Genomic DNA, 24423 nt, shown 5'->3' on the forward strand with positions numbered 1-24423 from the left:
ACTCTAACCTTAATCCGAACCTTAACACTAAACCTAACCCTAACCATAACACTAACCCTAAACCTAAGCCACACAATAACCCTAACCTGAACAGAACCCTAGCCCTGACCCTAACCCTAACCCTAACCCTAATATTAACACTAACCCAAACCCTAACTGTAAACTAACCCTAACATTAAGCTTAATATAACCCTAACTCCAAACCCTAAACGAAACCCTAACTCTAACCCTAACCTAAACCTCATCCAAACCCTAACCCTAACCCTAACACTAAAGTAACCCTAACCCTAACATTAACCCTAACCTTAACCCTAACCCTAACCCAAATCCTAAACCTAACCATAACCCTAAGCTGAACCCTAACCTAAACCTAACCCTAACCCTAAACCCAATCCTAATCCTACCCCTAACAAAAAACCTAACCCTAACACTATCCCTAACCCTAACCCTTCCCTTAACCTAACCATAAACCTCTTCCTAAACCCTAACCCTAACCTAACCCTAACCCATACACTAACCTGAACCCTAACCCTCAACTAACTATAATATTAACCCTAACAATAACCCTAACCCTAAACCCTAACCCTAACACTACCCTAACCCTAACCCTAAATCGAACATAACCATAACCCTAACCCCAACCCTAAATTTAAATCTAACCCTAACACTAACCCTAAACTTAATCCTAACCCTAAACCTAAACCTTGACCTAACCCTACACCTAACCCTATCCTTACGTAACCCAAATCTAACCCTCACCCTAACCATAAACCAACACTAACATTAACCCTAACCTAAACCTAACACAAATACCTAAACCTAAACCTAACCCTAAATCTAACGCTAACACTAACCCTAACGAAACCCTAACCCGAACGCTAACCTAAACTTAACCTAACCCTAATCCGAACGCTAAACTAAAGCTATCCCTAACACTAACCCTAATCCTAACCCTAAACTTAAACCAAAGCCACACCCTGACCATAACCCTAAACCTAACCTTATCCCTAAACCTAACCTAACCCATACACTAAATTAACCCGAACGCAATCCTAATACTAACACTAACCCTAACCCTTACCTTAACCCTAACGCTAACCCTACGCTAAACATAACACTAACCCTAATCCTAAACCCTAAACCTAACCCTAACCCTAACCCTAAACATAATCCTAAGCCAAAACCTAACTCTAATTTAACCGTAACCCTAAATCTAACCCTACCCATAAACCTAAACTAAACCTAAACCTAACAAAAACCCAATCCTTAACCCTAACCTTAACCCTAACCTAACACTAATACAAACCGTAACCCTAACCCTAATCCGAACCCTAATCTAACCCAAACCCTAACCGTAAACCTAACCCTAACCCTAACCTAACACTAACTGAAACCTTAACCCTAACCCTAACCCAAAAACTAACCCTAAACCCTAACCCTAACCCTATTCCGAACCCTAACCTAACTATAATCCTAACCAAACTCTAACCCTAATATTACCCCTAATCTTAACCGAACCTATCCCTAACACTAACCCTAACACTAACCCTAACTCTAACCAAAACCCTAACCCTAACCTAAACCCTAAACCTAACCCTATACTTAACCCTACACTAACCCTAAAACTAACACTAAACCCTAACCCTAACCCTAATCTGAACCCTAACCTAAACCTAACCCTAAATCTAAACCTAACCCTAACCCTAACCCAAACCCTAACCACAACCCTACCCCTAACCCTAACCCCACCCTAACACTAACCCTAACCCTAAACCTAACCATAACACTAACCCTACACTAACCGTAACACTAATGTTAAACCCTAACCCTAACAATAATCCGAACCCTAATTAACCCTCAGCCTACACCAAAACCTTACCGTAACCCTAACCAAAACCCTAACCACAACCCTAACATTAACCTAACCCTAAACGTACTCTAACACTGACCTTATCGCTAACCAGAAACACTAACACTAACCCTAACCCTAACCCTAACCCTAACCCTACCTGTAATCCTAAATCTAATCCTAATCCTAACCCTAACGCTACCTGTAACCCTAAAACTAATCCTAACCCTAACCCTAACCCTAATCCGAACACTAACCTAACGCTAACCCTAGTCCTAAACTTAACACAAACCCTAACCCAAACCTAAACCTAACCATAACCATATCCCTACCCTAACACTAACCCTAAACCTAAACCTAAACAATAACCCTAATCCTACCCTAACTCGAACCCTAACCCTAAACACTAACCCTAACTCTAACCCTAACCTTACCCTAACCCAAACCCCAACCCTAACACTAACCCTAAACTGACTCTAACATTAATCCTAACGCTAAACCTAAACCCTAACCCTAACCCTAACGCAAACATAACCCTAACCCTAACACTAAACATGAACCTTAACCCTAACCCTAATCTGATACCTAACCTAACCCTAACCCTCAGCCTAACCACAACCCAAACCCTAAACCTAACCCTATCCCTAATTCTAACCGTAACACTAACATTACCCCTAATGCTAAACCCTAAACCTAACCCTAACCTTAAACCTAAACATACCACTAACGCTAACACTAATACTAACATTAACCGTAACACTAACCCGAACCCTAAGGTAACATAACCCTAACACTAACGATAACCCTAACCTTACCCTAACCCAAACACTAACCGTAATCTTTACCCTAAACTAACCATAAATATAACCCTAAACCCTAACCCTAAGCCTACCCTAAAACTATCCCTCAACCCTAACGCTAACCACAATCCGAACCCTAACCTAACTCTAACACTAACCCTAACCCTAAGCTTACCCTAACCCTAACAATACCCTTAACCCTAAACACTAACCCTTACCATAACCCTAACACTAAGCCTAACACTAAACCCTAACCCTAAACCCTAACCCTAAACCTAATCTTAACCTAACCCTAAACCTAACGCTAACCCTAACCCAAACCGGAACCCTAATGCTAACACAAACCTAACCCTAGAGCTTACCCTAACCCTAAACAAAAACCTTAACCCTAATCGTACCCCAATCCTAACCCTTACGTAACCCTAAGCCTAACATTAACCCTAAACCTAAACGTAACCTTAAGCCACACCCAAACCCTAACCCAAACCCAAACCCTACCCTAACCCTAAACTTAACCCTAATCCTAACCTTACGTTAACATTATCCTAATCCAAACCCTAACCCTAACCCTAACCCAAACCCTTCCCTAACAATCACACTAACACTAAACAAACCCTAACCCTAACATTAACTCTAAACATAACCCTAACCCGAACCCGAACCCTAACCCGAACCCTAAACCTAACCCTAACCCTAACGCTAATCCTAATCCTAACATTACACTAACACCAATCCTTACCATAACGCTTAAATAACCCTAACCCTAACGCTATCGCTAACTCTAAACCCTAACTCTAACCTTAATCCGAACCTTAACACTAAACCTAAAACTAACCATAACACTAACCCTAAACCTAAGCCACACAATAACCCTAACCTGAACAGAACCCTAGCCCTGACCCTAACCCTAACCCTAACCCTAATATTAACACTAACCCAAACCCTAACTGTAAACTAACCCTAACATTAAGCTTAATATAACCCTAACTCCAAACCCTAAACGAAACCCTAACTCTAACCCTAACCTAAACCTCATCCAAACCCTAACCCTAACCCTAACACTAAAGTAACCCTAACCCTAACATTAACCCTAACCTTAACCCTAACCCTAACCCAAATCCTAAACCTAACCATAACCCTAAGCTGAACCCTAACCTAAACCTAACCCTAACCCTAAACCCAATCCTAATCCTAACCCTAACAAAAAACCTAACCCTAACACTATCCCTAACCCTAACCCTTCCCTTAACCTAACCATAAACCTATTCCTAAACCCTAACCCTAACCTAACCCTAACCCATACACTAACCTGAACCCTAACCCTCAACTAACTATAATATTAACCCTAACAATAACCCTAACCCTAAACCCTAACCCTAACACTACCCTAACCCTAACCCTAAATCGAACATAACCATAACCCTAACCCCAACCCTAAATTTAAATCTAACCCTAACACTAACCCTAAACTTAATCCTAACCCTAAACCTAAACCTTGACCTAACCCTACACCTAACCCTATCCTTACGTAACCCAAATCTAACCCTCACCCTAACCATAAACCAACACTAACATTAACCCTAACCTAAACCTAACACAAATACCTAAACCTAAACCTAACCCTAAATCTAACGCTAACACTAACCCTAACGATACCCTAACCCGAACGCTAACCTAAACTTAACCTAACCCTAATCCGAACGCTAAACTAAAGCTATCCCTAACACTAACCCTAATCCTAACCCTAAACTTAAACCAAAGCCACACCCTGACCATAACCCTAAACCTAACCTTATCCCTAAACCTAACCTAACCCATACACTAAATTAACCCGAACGCAATCCTAATACTAACACTAACCCTAACCCTTACCTTAACCCTAACGCTAACCCTACGCTAAACATAACACTAACCCTAATCCTAAACCCTAAACCTAACCCTAACCCTAACCCTAAACATAATCCTAAGCCAAAACCTAACTCTAATTTAACCGTAACCCTAAATCTAACCCTACCCATAAACCTAAACTAAACCTAAACCTAACAAAAACCCAATCCTTAACCCTAACCTTAACCCTAACCTAACACTAATACAAACCGTAACCCTAACCCTAATCCGAACCCTAATCTAACCCAAACCCTAACCGTAAACCTAACCCTAACCCTAACCTAACACTAACTGAAACCTTAACCCTAACCCTAACCCAAAAACTAACCCTAAACCCTAACCCTAACCCTAATCCGAACCCTAACCTAACTATAATCCTAACCAAACTCTAACCCTAATATTACCCCTAATCTTAACCGAACCTATCCCTAACACTAACCCTAACACTAACCCTAACTCTAACCCTAACCCTAACCCTAACCTAAACCCTAAACCTAACCCTATACTTAACCCTACACTAACCCTAAAACTAACACTAAACCCTAACCCTAACCCTAATCTGAACCCTAACCTAACCCTAACCCTAAATCTAAACCTAACCCTAACCCTAACCCAAACCCTAACCACAACCCTACCCCTAACCCTAACCCCACCCTAACACTAACCCTAACCCTAAACCTAACCGTAACACTAACCCTACACTAACCGTAACACTAATGTTAAACCCTAACCCTAACAATAATCCGAACCCTAATTAACCCTCAGCCTACCCCAAAACCTTACCGTAACCCTAACCAAAACCCTAACCACAACCCTAACATTAACCTAACCCTAAACGTACTCTAACACTGACCTTATCGCTAACCAGAAACACTAACACTAACCCTAACCCTAACCCTAACCCTAACCCTACCTGTAATCCTAAACCTAATCCTAATCCTAACCCTAACGCTACCTGTAACCCTAAAACTAATCCTAACCCTAACCCTAACCCTAATCCGAACCCTAACCTAAAGCTAACCCTAGTACTAAACTTAACACAAACCCTAACCCAAACCTAAACCTAACCATAACCATATCCCTACCCTAACACTAACCCTAAACCTAAACCTAAACAATAACCCTAATCCTACCCTAACTCGAACCCTAACCCTAAACACTAACCCTAACTCTAACCCTAACCTTACCCTAACCCAAACCCCAACCCTAACACTAACCCTAAACTGACTCTAACATTAATCCTAACGCTAAACCTAAACCCTAACCCTAACCCTAACGCAAACATAACCCTAACCCTAACACTAAACATGAACCTTAACCCTAACCCTAATCTGATACCTAACCTAACCCTAACCCTCAGCCTAACCACAACCCAAACCCTAAACCTAACCCTATCCCTAATTCTAACCGTAACACTAACATTACCCCTAATGCTAAACCCTAAACCTAACCCTAACCTTAAACCTAAACATACCACTAACGCTAACACTAACACTAACATTAACCGTAACACTAACCCGAACCCTAAGGTAACATAACCCTAACACTAACGATAACCCTAACCTTACCCTAACCCAAACACTAACCGTAATCTTTACCCTTAACTAACCATAAATATAACCCTAAACCCTAACCCTAAGCCTAACCCTAAAACTATCCCTCAACCCTAACGCTAACCACAATCCGAACCCTAACCTAACTCTAACACTAACCCTAACCCTAAGCTTACCCTAACCCTAACACTACCCTTAACCCTAAACACTAACCCTTACCATAACCCTAACACTAAGCCTAACACTAAACCCTAACCCTAAACCCTAACCCTAAACCTAATCTTAACCTAACCCTAAACCTAACGCTAACCCTAACAAAAACCGGAACCCTAATGCTAACACAAACCTAACCCTAGAGCTAACCCTAACCCTAAACAAAAACCTTAACCCTAATCGTACCCCAATCCTAACCCTTACGTAACCCTAAGCCTAACATTAACCCTAAACCTAAACGTAACCTTAAGCCACACCCAAACCCTAACCCAAACCCAAACCCTACCCTAACCCTAAACTTAACCCTAATCCTAACCTTACGTTAACATTATCCTAATCCAAACCCTAACCCTAACCCTAACCCAAACCCTTCCCTAACAATCACACTAACACTAAACAAACCCTAACCCTAACATTAACTCTAAACATAACCCTAACCCGAACCCGAACCCTAACCTGAACCCTAAACCTAACCCTAACCCTAACGCTAATCCTAATCCTAACATTACACTAACACCAATCCTTACCATAACGCTTAAATAACCCTAACCCTAACGCTATCGCTAACTCTAAACCCTAACTCTAACCTTAATTCGAACCTTAACTTAACACTAAACCTAACCCTAACCATAACACTAACCCTAAACCTAAGCCACACAATAACCCTAACCTGAACATAACCCTAGCCCTGACCCTAACCCTAACCCTAACCCTAATATTAACACTAACCCAAACCCTAACTGTAAACTAACCCTAACATTAAGCTTAATATAACCCTAACTCCAAACCCTAAACGAAACCCTAACTCTAACCCTAACCTAAACCTCATCCAAACCCTAACCCTAGCCCTAACACTAAAGTAACCCTAACCCTAACATTAACCCTAACCTTAACCCTAACCCTAACCCAAATCCTAAACCTAAGCATAACCCTAAGCTGAACCCTAACCTAAAACTAACCCTAACCCTAAACCCAATCCTAATCCTAACCCTAACAAAAAACCTAACCCTAACACTATCCCTAACCCTAACCCTTCCCTTAACCTAACCATAAACCTATTCCTAAACCCTAACCCTAACCTAACCCTAACCCATACACTAACCTGAACCCTAACCCTCAACTAACTATAATATTAACCCTAACAATAACCCTAACCCTAAACCCTAACCCTAACACCACCCTAACCCTAACCCTAAATCGAACATAACCATAACCCTAACCCCAACCCTAAATTTAAATCTAACCCTAACACTAACCCTAAACTTAATCCTAACCCTAAACCTAAACCTTGACCTAACCCTACACCTAACCCTATCCTTACGTAACCCAAATCTAACCCTCACCCTAACCATAAACCAACACTAACATTAACCCTAACCTAAACCTAACACAAATACCTAAACCTAAACCTAACCCTAAATCTAACGCTAACACTAACCCTAACGAAACCCTAACCCGAACGCTAACCTAAACTTAACCTAACCCTAATCCGAACGCTAAACTAAAGCTATCCCTAACACTAACCCTAATCCTAACCCTAAACTTAAACCAAAGCCACACCCTGACCATAACCCTAAACCTAACCTTATCCCTAAACCTAACCTAACCCATACACTAAATTAACCCGAACGCAATCCTAATACTAACACTAACCCTAACCCTTACCTTAACCCTAACGCTAACCCTACGCTAAACATAACACTAACCCTAATCCTAAACCCTAAACCTAACCCTAACCCTAACCCTAAACATAATCCTAAGCCAAAACCTAACTCTAATTTAACCGTAACCCTAAATCTAACCCTACCCATAAACCTAAACTAAACCTAAACCTAACAAAAACCCAATCCTTAACCCTAACCTTAACCCTAACCTAACACTAATACAAACCGTAACCCTAACCCTAATCCGAACCCTAATCTAACCCAAACCCTAACCGTAAACCTAACCCTAACCCTAACCTAACACTAACTGAAACCTTAACCCTAACCCTAACCCAAAAACTAACCCTGAACCCTAACCCTAACCCTATTCCGAACCCTAACCTAACTATAATCCTAACCAAACTCTAACCCTAATATTACCCCTAATCTTAACCGAACCTATCCCTAACACTAACCCTAACACTAACACTAACTCTAACCAAAACCCTAACCCTAACCTAAACCCTAAACCTAACCCTATACTTAACCCTACACTAACCCTAAAACTAACACTAAACCCTAACCCTAACCCTAATCTGAACCCTAACCTAACCCTAACCCTAAATCTAAACCTGACACTAACCCTAAACCAAACCCTAACCACAACCCTACCCCTACCCCTAACCCCACCCTAACACTAACCCTAACCCTAAACCTAACCGTAACACTAACCCTACACTAACCGTAACACTAATGTTAAACCCTAACCCTAACAATAATCCGAACCCTAATTAACCCTCAGCCTACCCCAAAACCTTACCGTAACCCTAACCAAAACCCTAACCACAACCCTAACATTAACCTAACCCTAAACGTACTCTAACACTGACCTTATCGCTAACCAGAAACACTAACACTAACCCTAACCCTAACCCTAACCCTAACCCTACCTGTAATCCTAAATCTAATCCTAATCCTAACCCTAACGCTACCTGTAACCCTAAAACTAATCCTAACCCTAACCCTAACCCTAATCCGAACCCTAACCTAACGCTAACCCTAGTCCTAAACTTAACACAAACCCTAACCCAAACCTAAACCTAACCATAACCATATCCCTACCCTAACACTAACCCTAAACCTAAACCTAAACAATAACCCTAATCCTACCCTAACTCGAACCCTAACCCTAAACACTAACCCTAACTCTAACCCTAACCTTACCCTAACCCAAACCCCAACCCTAACACTAACCCTAAACTGACTCTAACATTAATCCTAACGCTAAACCTAAACCCTAACCCTAACTCTAACGCAAACATAACCCTAACCCTAATACTAAACATGAACCTTAACCCTAACCCTAATCTGATACCTAACCTAACCCTAACCCTCAGCCTAACCACAACCCAAACCCTAAACCTAACCCTATCCCTAATTCTAACCGTAACACTAACATTACCCCTAATGCTAAACCCTAAACCTAACCCTAACCTTAAACCTAAACATACCACTAACGCTAACACTAATACTAACATTAACCGTAACACTAACCCGAACCCTAAGGTAACATAACCCTAACACTAACGATAACCCTAACCTTACCCTAACCCAAACACTAACCGTAATCTTTACCCTAAACTAACCATAAATATAACCCTAAACCCTAACCCTAAGCCTAACCCTAAAACTATCCCTCAACCCTAACGCTAACCACAATCCGAACCCTAACCTAACTCTAACACTAACCCTAACCCTAAGCTTACCCTAACCCTAACACTACCCTTAACCCTAAACACTAACCCTTACCATAACCCTAACACTAAGCCTAACACTAAACCCTAACCCTAAACCCTAACCCTAAACCTAATCTTAACCTAACCCTAAACCTAACGCTAACCCTAACACAAACCGGAACCCTAATGCTAACACAAACCTAACCCTAGAGCTAACCCTAAACCTAAACAAAAACCTTAACCCTAATCGTACCCGAATCCTAACCCTTACGTAACCCTAAGCCTAACATTAACCCTAAACCTATACGTAACCTTAAGCCACACCCAAACCCTAACCCAAACCCAAACCCTACCCTAACCGTAAACTTAACCCTAATCCTAACCTTACGTTAACATTATCCTAATCCAAACCCTAACCCTAACCCTAACCCAAACCCTTCCCTAACAATCACACTAACACTAAACAAACCCTAACCCTAACATTAACTCTAAACATAACCCTAACCCGAACCCGAACCCTAACCCGAACCCTAAACCTAACCCTAACCCTAACGCTAATCCTAATCCTAACATTACACTAACACCAATCCTTACCATAACGCTTAAATAACCCTAACCCTAACGCTATCGCTAACTCTAAACCCTAACTCTAACCTTAATCCGAACCTTAACTTAACACTAAACCTAACCCTAACCATAACACTAACCCTAAACCTAAGCCACACAATAACCCTAACCTGAACAGAACCCTAGCCCTGACCCTAACCCTAACCCTAACCCTAATATTAACACTAACCCAAACCCTAACTGTAAACTAACCCTAACATTAAGCTTAATATAACCCTAACTCCAAACCCTAAACGAAACCCTAACTCTAACCCTAACCTAAACCTCATCCAAACCCTAACCCTAACCCTAACACTAAAGTAACCCTAACCCTAACATTAACCCTAACCTTAACCCTAACCCTAACCCAAATCCTAAACCTAACCATAACCCTAAGCTGAACCCTAACCTAAACCTAACCCTAACCCTAAACCCAATCCTAATCCTAACCCTAACAAAAAACCTAACCCTAACACTATCCCTAACCCTAACCCTTCCCTTAACCTAACCATAAACCTATTCCTAAACCCTAACCCTAACCTAACCCTAACCCATACACTAACCTGAACCCTAACCCTCAACTAACTATAATATTAACCCTAACAATAACCTTAACCCTAAACCCTAACCCTAACACTACCCTAACCCTAACCCTAAATCGAACATAACCATAACCCTAACCCCAACCCTAAATTTAAATCTAACCCTAACACTAACCCTAAACTTAATCCTAACCCTAAACCTAAACCTTGACCTAACCCTACACCTAACCCTATCCTTACGTAACCCAAATCTAACCCTCACCCTAACCATAAACCAACACTAACATTAACCCTAACCTAAACCTAACACAAATACCTAAACCTAAACCTAACCCTAAATCTAACGCTAACACTAACCCTAACGAAACCCTAACCCGAACGCTAACCTAAACTTAACCTAACCCTAATCCGAACGCTAAACTAAAGCTATCCCTAACACTAACCCTAATCCTAACCCTAAACTTAAACCAAAGCCACACCCTGACCATAACCCTAAACCTAACCTTATCCCTAAACCTAACCTAACCCATACACTAAATTAACCCGAACGCAATCCTAATACTAACACTAACCCTAACCCTTACCTTAACCCTAACGCTAACCCTACGCTAAACATAACACTAACCCTAATCCTAAACCCTAAACCTAACCCTAACCCTAACCCTAAACATAATCCTAAGCCAAAACCTAACTCTAATTTAACCGTAACCCTAAATCTAACCCTACCCATAAACCTAAACTAAACCTAAACCTAACAAAAACCCAATCCTTAACCCTAACCTTAACCCTAACCTAACACTAATACAAACCGTAACCCTAACCCTAATCCGAACCCTAATCTAACCCAAACCCTAACCGTAACCTAACCCTAACCCTAACCTAACACTAACTGAAACCTTAACCCTAACCCTAACCCAAAAACTAACCCTAAACCCTAACCCTAACCCTATTCCGAACCCTAACCTAACTATAATCCTAACCAAACTCTAACCCTAATATTACCCCTAATCTTAACCGAACCTATCCCTAACACTAACCCTAACACTAACCCTAACTCTAACCCTAACCCTAACCCTAACCTAAACCCTAAACCTAACCCTATACTTAATCCTACACTAACCCTAAAACTAACACTAAACCCTAACCCTAACCCTAATCTGAACCCTAACCTAACCCTAATCCTAAATCTAAACCTAACCCTAACCCTAACCCAAACCCTAACCACAACCCTACCCCTACCCCTAACCCCACCCTAACACTAACCCTAACCCTAAACCTAACCGTAACACTAACCCTACACTAACCGTAACACTAATGTTAAACCCTAACCCTAACAATAATCCGAACCCTAATTAACCCTCAGCCTACCCCAAAACCTTACCGTAACCCTAACCAAAACCCTAACCACAACCCTAACATTAACCTAACCCTAAACGTACTCTAACACTGACCTTATCGCTAACCAGAAACACTAACACTAACCCTAACCCTAACCCTAACCCTAACCCTACCTGTAATCCTAAATCTAATCCTAATCCTAACCCTAACGCTACCTGTAACCCTAAAACTAATCCTAACCCTAACCCTAACCCTAATCCGAACCCTAACCTAACGCTAACCCTAGTCCTAAACTTAACACAAACCCTAACCCAAACCTAAACCTAACCATAACCATATCCCTACCCTAACACTAACCCTAAACCTAAACCTAAACAATAACCCTAATCCTACCCTAACTCGAACCCTAACCCTAAACACTAACCCTAACTCTAACCCTAACCTTACCCTAACCCAAACCCCAACCCTAACACTAACCCTAAACTGACTCTAACATTAATCCTAACGCTAAACCTAAACCCTAACCCTAACCCTAACGCAAACATAAACCTAACCCTAACACTAAACATGAACCTTAACCCTAACCCTAATCTGATACCTAACCTAACCCTAACCCTCAGCCTAACCACAACCCAAACCCTAAACCTAACCCTATCCCTAATTCTAACCGTAACACTAACATTACCCCTAATGCTAAACCCTAAACCTAACCCTAACCTTAAACCTAAACATACCACTAACGCTAACACTAATACTAACATTAACCGTAACACTAACCCGAACCCTAAGGTAACATAATCCTAACACTAACGATAACCCTAACCTTACCCTAACCCAAACACTAACCGTAATCTTTACCCTAAACTAACCATAAATATAACCCTAAACCCTAACCCTAAGCCTAACCCTAAAACTATCCCTCAACCCTAACGCTAACCACAATCCGAACCCTAACCTAACTCTAACACTAACCCTAACCCTAAGCTTACCCTAACCCTAACACTACCCTTAACCCTAAACACTAACCCTTACCATAACACTAACACTAAGCCTAACACTAAACCCTAACCCTAAACCCTAACCCTAAACCTAATCTTAACCTAACCCTAAACCTAACGTTAACCCTAACACAAACCGGAACCCTAATGCTAACACAAACCTAACCCTAGAGCTAACCCTAACCCTAAACAAAAACCTTAACCCTAATCGTACCCCAATCCTAACCCTTACGTAACCCTAAGCCTAACATTAACCCTAAACCTAAACGTAACCTTAAGCCACACCCAAACCCTAACCCAAACCCAAACCCTACCCTAACCGTAAACTTAACCCTAATCCTAACCTTACGTTAACATTATCCTAATCCAAACCCTAACCCTAACCCTAACCCAAACCCTTCCCTAACAATCACACTAACACTAAACAAACCCTAACCCTAACATTAACTCTAAACATAACCCTAACCCGAACCCGAACCCTAACCCGAACCCTAAACCTAACCCTAACCCTAACGCTAATCCTAATCCTAACATTACACTAACACCAATCCTTACCATAACGCTTAAATAACCCTAACCCTAACGCTATCGCTAACTCTAAACCCTAACTCTAACCTTAATCCGAACCTTAACTTAACACTAAACCTAACCCTAACCATAACACTAACCCTAAACCTAAGCCACACAATAACCCTAACCTGAACATAACCCTAGCCCTGACCCTAACCCTAACCCTAACCCTAATATTAACACTAACCCAAACCCTAACTGTAAACTAACCCTAACATTAAGCTTAATATAACCCTAACTCCAAACCCTAAACGAAACCCTAACTCTAACCCTAACCTAAACCTCATCCAAACCCTAACCCTAACCCTAACACTAAAGTAACCCTAACCCTAACATTAACCCTAACCTTAACCCTAACCCTAACCCAAATCCTAAACCTAACCATAACCCTAAGCTGAACCCTAACCTAAACCTAACCCTAACCCTAAACCCAATCCTAATCCTAACCCTAACAAAAAACCTAACCCTAACACTATCCCTAACCCTAACCCTTCCCTTAACCTAACCATAAACCTATTCCTAAACCCTAACCCTAACCTAACCCTAACCCATACACTAACCTGAACCCTAACCCTCAACTAACTATAATATTAACCCTAACAATAACCCTAACCCTAAACCCTAACCCTAACACTACCCTAACCCTAACCCTAAATCGAACATAACCATAACCCTAACCCCAACCCTAAATTTAAATCTAACCCTAACACTAACCCTAAACTTAATCCTAACCCTAAACCTAAACCTTGACCTAACCCTACACCTAACCCTATCCTTACGTAACCCAAATCTAACCCTCACCCTAACCATAAACCAACACTAACATTAACCCTAACCTAAACCTAACACAAATACCTAAACCTAAACCTAACCCTAAATCTAACGCTAACACTAACCCTAACGAAACCCTAACCCGAACGCTAACCTAAACTTAACCTAACCCTAATCCGAACGCTAAACTAAAGCTATCCCTAACACTAACCCTAATCCTAACCCTAAACTTAAACCAAAGCCACACCCTGACCATAACCCTAAACCTAACCTTATCCCTAAACCTAACCTAACCCATACACTAAATTAACCCGAACGCAATCCTAATACTAACACTAACCCTAACCCTTACCTTAACCCTAACGCTAACCCTACGCTAAACATAACACTAACCCTAATCCTAAACCCTAAACCTAACCCTAACCCTAACCCTAAACATAATCCTAAGCCAAAACCTAACTCTAATTTAACCGTAACCCTAAATCTAACCCTACCCATAAACCTAAACTAAACCTAAACCTAACAAAAACCCAATCCTTAACCCTAACCTTAACCCTAACCTAACACTAATACAAACCGTAACCCTAACCCTAATCCGAACCCTAATCTAACCCAAACCCTAACCGTAAACCTAACCCTAACCCTAACCTAACACTAACTGAAACCTTAACCCTAACCCTAACCCAAAAACTAACCCTAAACCCTAACCCTAACCCTATTCCGAACCCTAACCTAACTATAATCCTAACCAAACTCTAACCCTAATATTACCCCTAATCTTAACCGAACCTATCCCTAACACTAACCCTAACACTAACCCTCACTCTAACCAAAACCCTAACCCTAACCTAAACCCTAAACCTAACCCTATACTTAACCCTACACTAACCCTAAAACTAACACTAAACCCTAACCCTAACCGTAATCTGAACCCTAACCTAACCCTAACCCTAAATCTAAACCTAACCCTAACCCTAACCCAAACCCTAACCACAACCCTACCCCTACCCCTAACCCCACCCTAACACTAACCCTAACCCTAAACCTAACCGTAACACTAACCCTACACTAACCGTAACACTAATGTTAAACCCTAACCCTAACAATAATCCGAACCCTAATTAACCCTCAGCCTACCCCAAAACCTTACCGTAACCCTAACCAAAACCCTAACCACAACCCTAACATTAACCTAACCCTAAACGTACTCTAACACTGACCTTATCGCTAACCAGAAACACTAACACTAACCCTAACCCTAACCCTAACCCTAACCCTACCTGTAATCCTAAATCTAATCCTAATCCTAACCCTAACGCTACCTGTAACCCTAAAACTAATCCTAACCCTAACCCTAACCCTAATCCGAACCCTAACCTAACGCTAACCCTAGTCCTAAACTTAACACAAACCCTAACCCAAACCTAAACCTAACCATAACCATATCCCTACCCTAACACTAACCCTAAACCTAAACCTAAACAATAACCCTAATCCTACCCTAACTCGAACCCTAACCCTAAACACTAACCCTAACTCTAACCCTAACCTTACCCTAACCCAAACCCCAACCCTAACACTAACCCTAAACTGACTCTAACATTAATCCTAACGCTAAACCTAAACCCTAACCCTAACCCTAACGCAAACATAACCCTAACCCTAACACTAAACATGAACCTTAACCCTAACCCTAATCTGATACCTAACCTAACCCTAACCCTCAGCCTAACCACAACCCAAACCCTAAACCTAACCCTATCCCTAATTCTAACCGTAACACTAACATTACCCCTAATGCTAAACCCTAAACCTAACCCTAACCTTAAACCTAAACATACCACTAACGCTAACACTAATACTAACATTAACCGTAACACTAACCCGAACCCTAAGGTAACATAACCCTAACACTAACGATAACCCTAACCTTACCCTAACCCAAACACTAACCGTAATCTTTACCCTAAACTAACCATAAATATAACCCTAAACCCTAACCCTAAGCCTAACCCTAAAACTATCCCTCAACCCTAACGCTAACCACAATCCGAACCCTAACCTAACTCTAACACTAACCCTAACCCTAAGCTTACCCTAACTTTAACACTACCCTTAACCCTAAACACTAACCCTTACCATAACCCTAACACTAAGCCTAACACTAAACCCTAACCCTAAACCCTAACCCTAAACCTAATCTTAACCTAACCCTAAACCTAACGCTAACCCTAACCCAAACCGGAACCCTAATGCTAACACAAACCTAACCCTAGAGCTTACCCTAACCCTAAACAAAAACCTTAACCCTAATCGTACCCCAATCCTAACCCTTACGTAACCCTAAGCCTAACATTAACCCTAAACCTAAACGTAACCTTAAGCCACACCCAAACCCTAACCCAAACCCAAACCCTACCCTAACCCTAAACTTAACCCTAATCCTAACCTTACGTTAACATTATCCTAATCCAAACCCTAACCCTAACCCAAACGCTTCCCTAACAATCACACTAACACTAAACAAACCCTAACCCTAACATTAACTCTAAACATAACCCTAACCCGAACCCGAACCCTAACCCGAACCCTAAACCTAACCCTAACCCTAACGCTAATCCTAATCCTAACATTACACTAACACCAATCCTTACCATAACGCTTAAATAACCCTAACCCTAACGCTATCGCTAACTCTAAACCCTAACTCTAACCTTAATCCGAACCTTAACTTAACACTAAACCTAACCCTAAGCATAACACTAACCCTAAACCTAAGCCACACAATAACCCTAACCTGAACAGAACCCTAGCCCTGACCCTAACCCTAACCCTAACCCTAATATTAACACTAACCCAAACCCTAACTGTAAACTAACCCTAACATTAAGCTTAATATAACCCTAACTCCAAACCCTAAACGAAACCCTAACTCTAACCCTAACCTAAACCTCATCCAAACCCTAACCCTAACCCTAACACTAAAGTAACCCTAACCCTAACATTAACCCTAACCTTAACCCTAACCCTAACCCAAATCCTAAACCTAACCATAACCCTAAGCTGAACCCTAACCTAAACCTAACCCTAACCCTAAACCCAATCCTAATCCTAACCCTAACAAAAAACCTAACCCTAACACTATCCCTAACCCTAACCCTTCCCTTAACCTAACCATAAACCTATTCCTAAACCCTAACCCTAACCTAACCCTAACCCATACACTAACCTGAACCCTAACCCTCAACTAACTATAATATTAACCCTAACAATAACCCTAACCCTAAACCCTAACCCTAACACTACCCTAACCCTAACCCTAAATCGAACATAACCATAACCCTAACCCCAACCCTAAATTTAAATCTAACCCTAACACTAACCCTAAACTTAATCCTAACCCTAAACCTAAACCTTGACCTAACCCTACACCTAACCCTATCCTTACGTAACCCAAATCTAACCCTCACCCTAACCATAAACCAACACTAACATTAACCCTAACCTAAACCTAACACAAATACCTAAACCTAAACCTAACCCTAAATCTAACGCTAACACTAACCCTAACGAAACCCTAACCCGAACGCTAACCTAAACTTAACCTAACCCTAATCCGAACGCTAAACTAAAGCTATCCCTAACACTAACCCTAATCCTAACCCTAAACTTAAACCAAAGCCACACCCTGACCATAACCCTAAACCTAACCTTATCCCTAAACCTAACCTAACCCATACACTAAATTAACCCGAACGCAATCCTAATACTAACACTAACCCTAACCCTTACCTTAACCCTAACGCTAACCCTACGCTAAACATAACACTAACCCTAATCCTAAACCCTAAACCTAACCCTAACCCTAACCCTAAACATAATCCTAAGCCAAAACCTAACTCTAATTTAACCGTAACCCTAAATCTAACCCTACCCATAAACCTAAACTAAACCTAAACCTAACAAAAACCCAATCCTTAACCCTAACCTTAACCCTAACCTAACACTAATACAAACCGTAACCCTAACCCTAATCCGAACCCTAATCTAACCCAAACCCTAACCGTAAACCTAACCCTAACCCTAACCTAACACTAACTGAAACCTTAACCCTAACCCTAACCCAAAAACTAACCCTAAACCCTAACCCTAACCCTATTCCGAACCCTAACCTAACTATAATCCTAACCAAACTCTAACCCTAATATTACCCCTAATCTTAACCGAACCTATCCCTAACACTAACCCTAACACTAACCCTCACTCTAACCAAAACCCTAACCCTAACCTAAACCCTAAACCTAACCCTATACTTAACCCTACACTAACCCTAAAACTAACACTAAACCCTAACCCTAACCGTAATCTGAACCCTAACCTAACCCTAACCCTAAATCTAAACCTAACCCTAACCCTAACCCAAACCCTAACCACAACCCTACCCCTACCCCTAACCCCACCCTAACACTAACCCTAACCCTAAACCTAACCGTAACACTAACCCTACACTAACCGTAACACTAATGTTAAACCCTAACCCTAACAATAATCCGAACCCTAATTAACCCTCAGCCTACCCCAAAACCTTACCGTAACCCTAACCAAAACCCTAACCACAACCCTAACATTAACCTAACCCTAAACGTACTCTAACACTGACCTTATCGCTAACCAGAAACACTAACACTAACCCTAACCCTAACCCTAACCCTAACCCTACCTGTAATCCTAAATCTAATCCTAATCCTAACCCTAACGCTACCTGTAACCCTAAAACTAATCCTAACCCTAACCCTAACCCTAATCCGAACCCTAACCTAACGCTAACCCTAGTCCTAAACTTAACACAAACCCTAACCCAAACCTAAACCTAACCATAACCATATCCCTACCCTAACACTAACCCTAAACCTAAACCTAAACAATAACCCTAATCCTACCCTAACTCGAACCCTAACCCTAAACACTAACCCTAACTCTAACCCTAACCTTACCCTAACCCAAACCCCAACCCTAACACTAACCCTAAACTGACTCTAACATTAATCCTAACGCTAAACCTAAACCCTAACCCTAACCCTAACGCAAACATAACCCTAACCCTAACACTAAACATGAACCTTAACCCTAACCCTAATCTGATACCTAACCTAACCCTAACCCTCAGCCTAACCACAACCCAAACCCTAAACCTAACCCTATCCCTAATTCTAACCGTAACACTAACATTACCCCTAATGCTAAACCCTAAACCTAACCCTAACCTTAAACCTAAACATACCACTAACGCTAACACTAATACTAACATTAACCGTAACACTAACCCGAACCCTAAGGTAACATAACCCTAACACTAACGATAACCCTAACCTTACCCTAACCCAAACACTAACCGTAATCTTTACCCTAAACTAACCATAAATATAACCCTAAACCCTAACCCTAAGCCTAACCCTAAAACTATCCCTCAACCCTAACGCTAACCACAATCCGAACCCTAACCTAACTCTAACACTAACCCTAACCCTAAGCTTACCCTAACTTTAACACTACCCTTAACCCTAAACACTAACCCTTACCATAACCCTAACACTAAGCCTAACACTAAACCCTAACCCTAAACCCTAACCCTAAACCTAATCTTAACCTAACCCTAAACCTAACGCTAACCCTAACCCAAACCGGAACCCTAATGCTAACACAAACCTAACCCTAGAGCTTACCCTAACCCTAAACAAAAACCTTAACCCTAATCGTACCCCAATCCTAACCCTTACGTAACCCTAAGCCTAACATTAACCCTAAACCTAAACGTAACCTTAAGCCACACCCAAACCCTAACCCAAACCCAAACCCTACCCTAACCCTAAACTTAACCCTAATCCTAACCTTACGTTAACATTATCCTAATCCAAACCCTAACCCTAACCCTAACCCAAACCCTTCCCTAACAATCACACTAACACTAAACAAACCCTAACCCTAACATTAACTCTAAACATAACCCTAACCCGAACCCGAACCCTAACCCGAACCCTAAACCTAACCCTAACCCTAACGCTAATCCTAATCCTAACATTACACTAACACCAATCCTTACCATAACGCTTAAATAACCCTAACCCTAACGCTATCGCTAACTCTAAACCCTAACTCTAACCTTAATCCGAACCTTAACTTAACACTAAACCTAACCCTAACCATAACACTAACCCTAAACCTAAGCCACACAATAACCCTAACCTGAACATAACCCTAGCCCTGACCCTAACCCTAACCCTAACCCTAATATTAACACTAACCCAAACCCTAACTGTAAACTAACCCTAACATTAAGCTTAATATAACCCTAACTCCAAACCCTAAACGAAACCCTAACTCTAACCCTAACCTAAACCTCATCCAAACCCTAACCCTAACCCTAACACTAAAGTAACCCTAACCCTAACATTAACCCTAACCTTAACCCTAACCCTAACCCAAATACTAAACCTAACCCTAACACTAAGCTGAACCCTAACCTAAACCTAACCCTAACCCTAAACCCAATCCTAATCCTAACCCTAACAAAAAACCTAACCCTAACACTATCCCTAACCCTAACCCTTCCCTTAACCTAACCATAAACCTATTCCTAAACCCTAACCCTAACCTAACCCTAACCCATACACTAACCTGAACCCTAACCCTCAACTAACTATAATATTAACCCTAACAATAACCCTAACCCTAAACCCTAACCCTAACACTACCCTAACCCTAACCCTAAATCGAACATAACCATAACCCTAACCCCAACCCTAAATTTAAATCTAACCCTAACACTAACCCTAAACTTAATCCTAACCCTAAACCTAAACCTTGACCTAACCCTACACCTAACCCTATCCTTACGTAACCCAAATCTAACCCTCACCCTAACCATAAACCAACACTAACATTAACCCTAACCTAAACCTAACACAAATACCTAAACCTAAACCTAACCCTAAATCTAACGCTAACACTAACCCTAACGAACCCTAACCCGAACGCTAACCTAAACTTAACCTAACCCTAATCCGAACGCTAAACTAAAGCTATCCCTAACACTAACCCTAATCCTAACCCTAAACTTAAACCAAAGCCACACCCTGACCATAACCCTAAACCTAACCTTATCCCTAAACCTAACCTAACCCATACACTAAATTAACCCGAACGCAATCCTAATACTAACACTAACCCTAACCCTTACCTTAACCCTAACGCTAACCCTACGCTAAACATAACACTAACCCTAATCCTAAACCCTAAACCTAACCCTAACCCTAACCCTAACCCTAAACATAATCCTACGCCAAAACCTAACTCTAATTTAACCGTAACCCTAAATCTAACCCTACCCATAAACCTAAACTAAACCTAAACCTAACAAAAACCCAATCCTTAACCCTAACCTTAACCCTAACCTAACACTAATACAAACCGTAACCCTAACCCTAATCCAAACCCTAATCTAACCCAAACCCTAACCGTAAACCTAACCCTAACCCTAACCTAACACTAACTGAAACCTTAACCCTAACCCTAACCCAAAAACTAACCCTAAACCCTAACCCTAACCCTATTCCGAACCCTAACCTAACTATAATCCTAACCAAACTCTAACCCTAATATTACCCCTAATCTTAACCGAACCTATCCCTAACACTAACCCTAACACTAACCCTAACTCTAACCCTAACCCTAACCCTAACCTAAACCCTAAACCTAACCCTATACTTAACCCTACACTAACCCTAAAACTAACACTAAACCCTAACCCTAACCCTAATCTGAACCCTAACCTAAACCTAACCCTAAATCTAAACCTAACCCTAACCCTAACCCAAACCCTAACCACAACCCTACCCCTAACCCTAACCCCACCCTAACACTAACCCTAACCCTAAACCTAACCATAACACTAACCCTACACTAACCGTAACACTAATGTTAAACCCTAAACCTAACAATAATCCGAACCCTAATTAACCCTCAGCCTACCCCAAAACCTTACCGTAACCCTAACCAAAACCCTAACCACAACCCTAACATTAACCTAACCCTAAACGTACTCTAACACTGACCTTATCGCTAACCAGAAACACTAACACTAACCCTAACCCTAACCCTAACCCTAACCCTACCTGTAATCCTAAATCTAATCCTAATCCTAACCCTAACGCTACCTGTAACCCTAAAACTAATCCTAACCCTAACCCTAACCCTAATCCGAACACTAACCTAACGCTAACCCTAGTCCTAAACTTAACACAAACCCTAACCCAAACCTAAACCTAACCATAACCATATCCCTACCCTAACACTAACCCTAAACCTAAACCTAAACAATAACCCTAATCCTACCCTAACTCGAACCCTAACCCTAAACACTAACCCTAACTCTAACCCTAACCTTACCCTAACCCAAACCCCAACCCTAACACTAACCCTAAACTGACTCTAACATTAATCCTAACGCTAAACCTAAACCCTAACCCTAACCCTAACGCAAACATAACCCTAACCCTAACACTAAACATGAACCTTAACCCTAACCCTAATCTGATACCTAACCTAACCCTAACCCTCAGCCTAACCACAACCCAAACCCTAAACCTAACCCTATCCCTAATTCTAACCGTAACACTAACATTACCCCTAATGCTAAACCCTAAACCTAACCCTAACCTTAAACCTAAACATACCACTAACGCTAACACTAATACTAACATTAACCGTAACACTAACCCGAACCCTAAGGTAACATAACCCTAACACTAACGATAACCCTAACCTTACCCTAACCCAAACACTAACCGTAATCTTTACCCTAAACTAACCATAAATATAACCCTAAACCCTAACCCTAAGCCTAACCCTAAAACTATCCCTCAACCCTAACGCTAACCACAATCCGAACCCTAACCTAACTCTAACACTAACCCTAACCCTAAGCTTACCCTAACCCTAACAATACCCTTAACCCTAAACACTAACCCTTACCATAACCCTAACACTAAGCCTAACACTAAACCCTAACCCTAAACCCTAACCCTAAACCTAATCTTAACCTAACCCTAAACCTAACGCTAACCCTAACCCAAACCGGAACCCTAATGCTAACACAAACCTAACCCTAGAGCTTACCCTAACCCTAAACAAAAACCTTAACCCTAATCGTACCCCAATCCTAACCCTTACGTAACCCTAAGCCTAACATTAACCCTAAACCTAAACGTAACCTTAAGCCACACCCAAACCCTAACCCAAACCCAAACCCTACCCTAACCCTAAACTTAACCCTAATCCTAACCTTACGTTAACATTATCCTAATCCAAACCCTAACCCTAACCCTAACCCAAACCCTTCCCTAACAATCACACTAACACTAAACAAACCCTAACCCTAACATTAACTCTAAACATAACCCTAACCCGAACCCGAACCCTAACCCGAACCCTAAACCTAACCCTAACCCTAACGCTAATCCTAATCCTAACATTACACTAACACCAATCCTTACCATAACGCTTAAATAACCCTAACCCTAACGCTATCGCTAACTCTAAACCCTAACTCTAACCTTAATCCGAACCTTAACACTAAACCTAAAACTAACCATAACACTAACCCTAAACCTAAGCCACACAATAACCCTAACCTGAACAGAACCCTAGCCCTGACCCTAACCCTAACCCTAACCCTAATATTAACACTAACCCAAACCCTAACTGTAAACTAACCCTAACATTAAGCTTAATATAACCCTAACTCCAAACCCTAAACGAAACCCTAACTCTAACCCTAACCTAAACCTCATCCAAACCCTAACCCTAACCCTAACACTAAAGTAACCCTAACCCTAACATTAACCCTAACCTTAACCCTA

This window comes from Rhinolophus sinicus, chromosome 15 (assembly GCF_057876585.1).
Source record: "Rhinolophus sinicus isolate RSI-liver-muscle chromosome 15, RSI-T2T, whole genome shotgun sequence".
NCBI classification, from domain to species: Eukaryota; Metazoa; Chordata; class Mammalia; order Chiroptera; family Rhinolophidae; genus Rhinolophus; species Rhinolophus sinicus.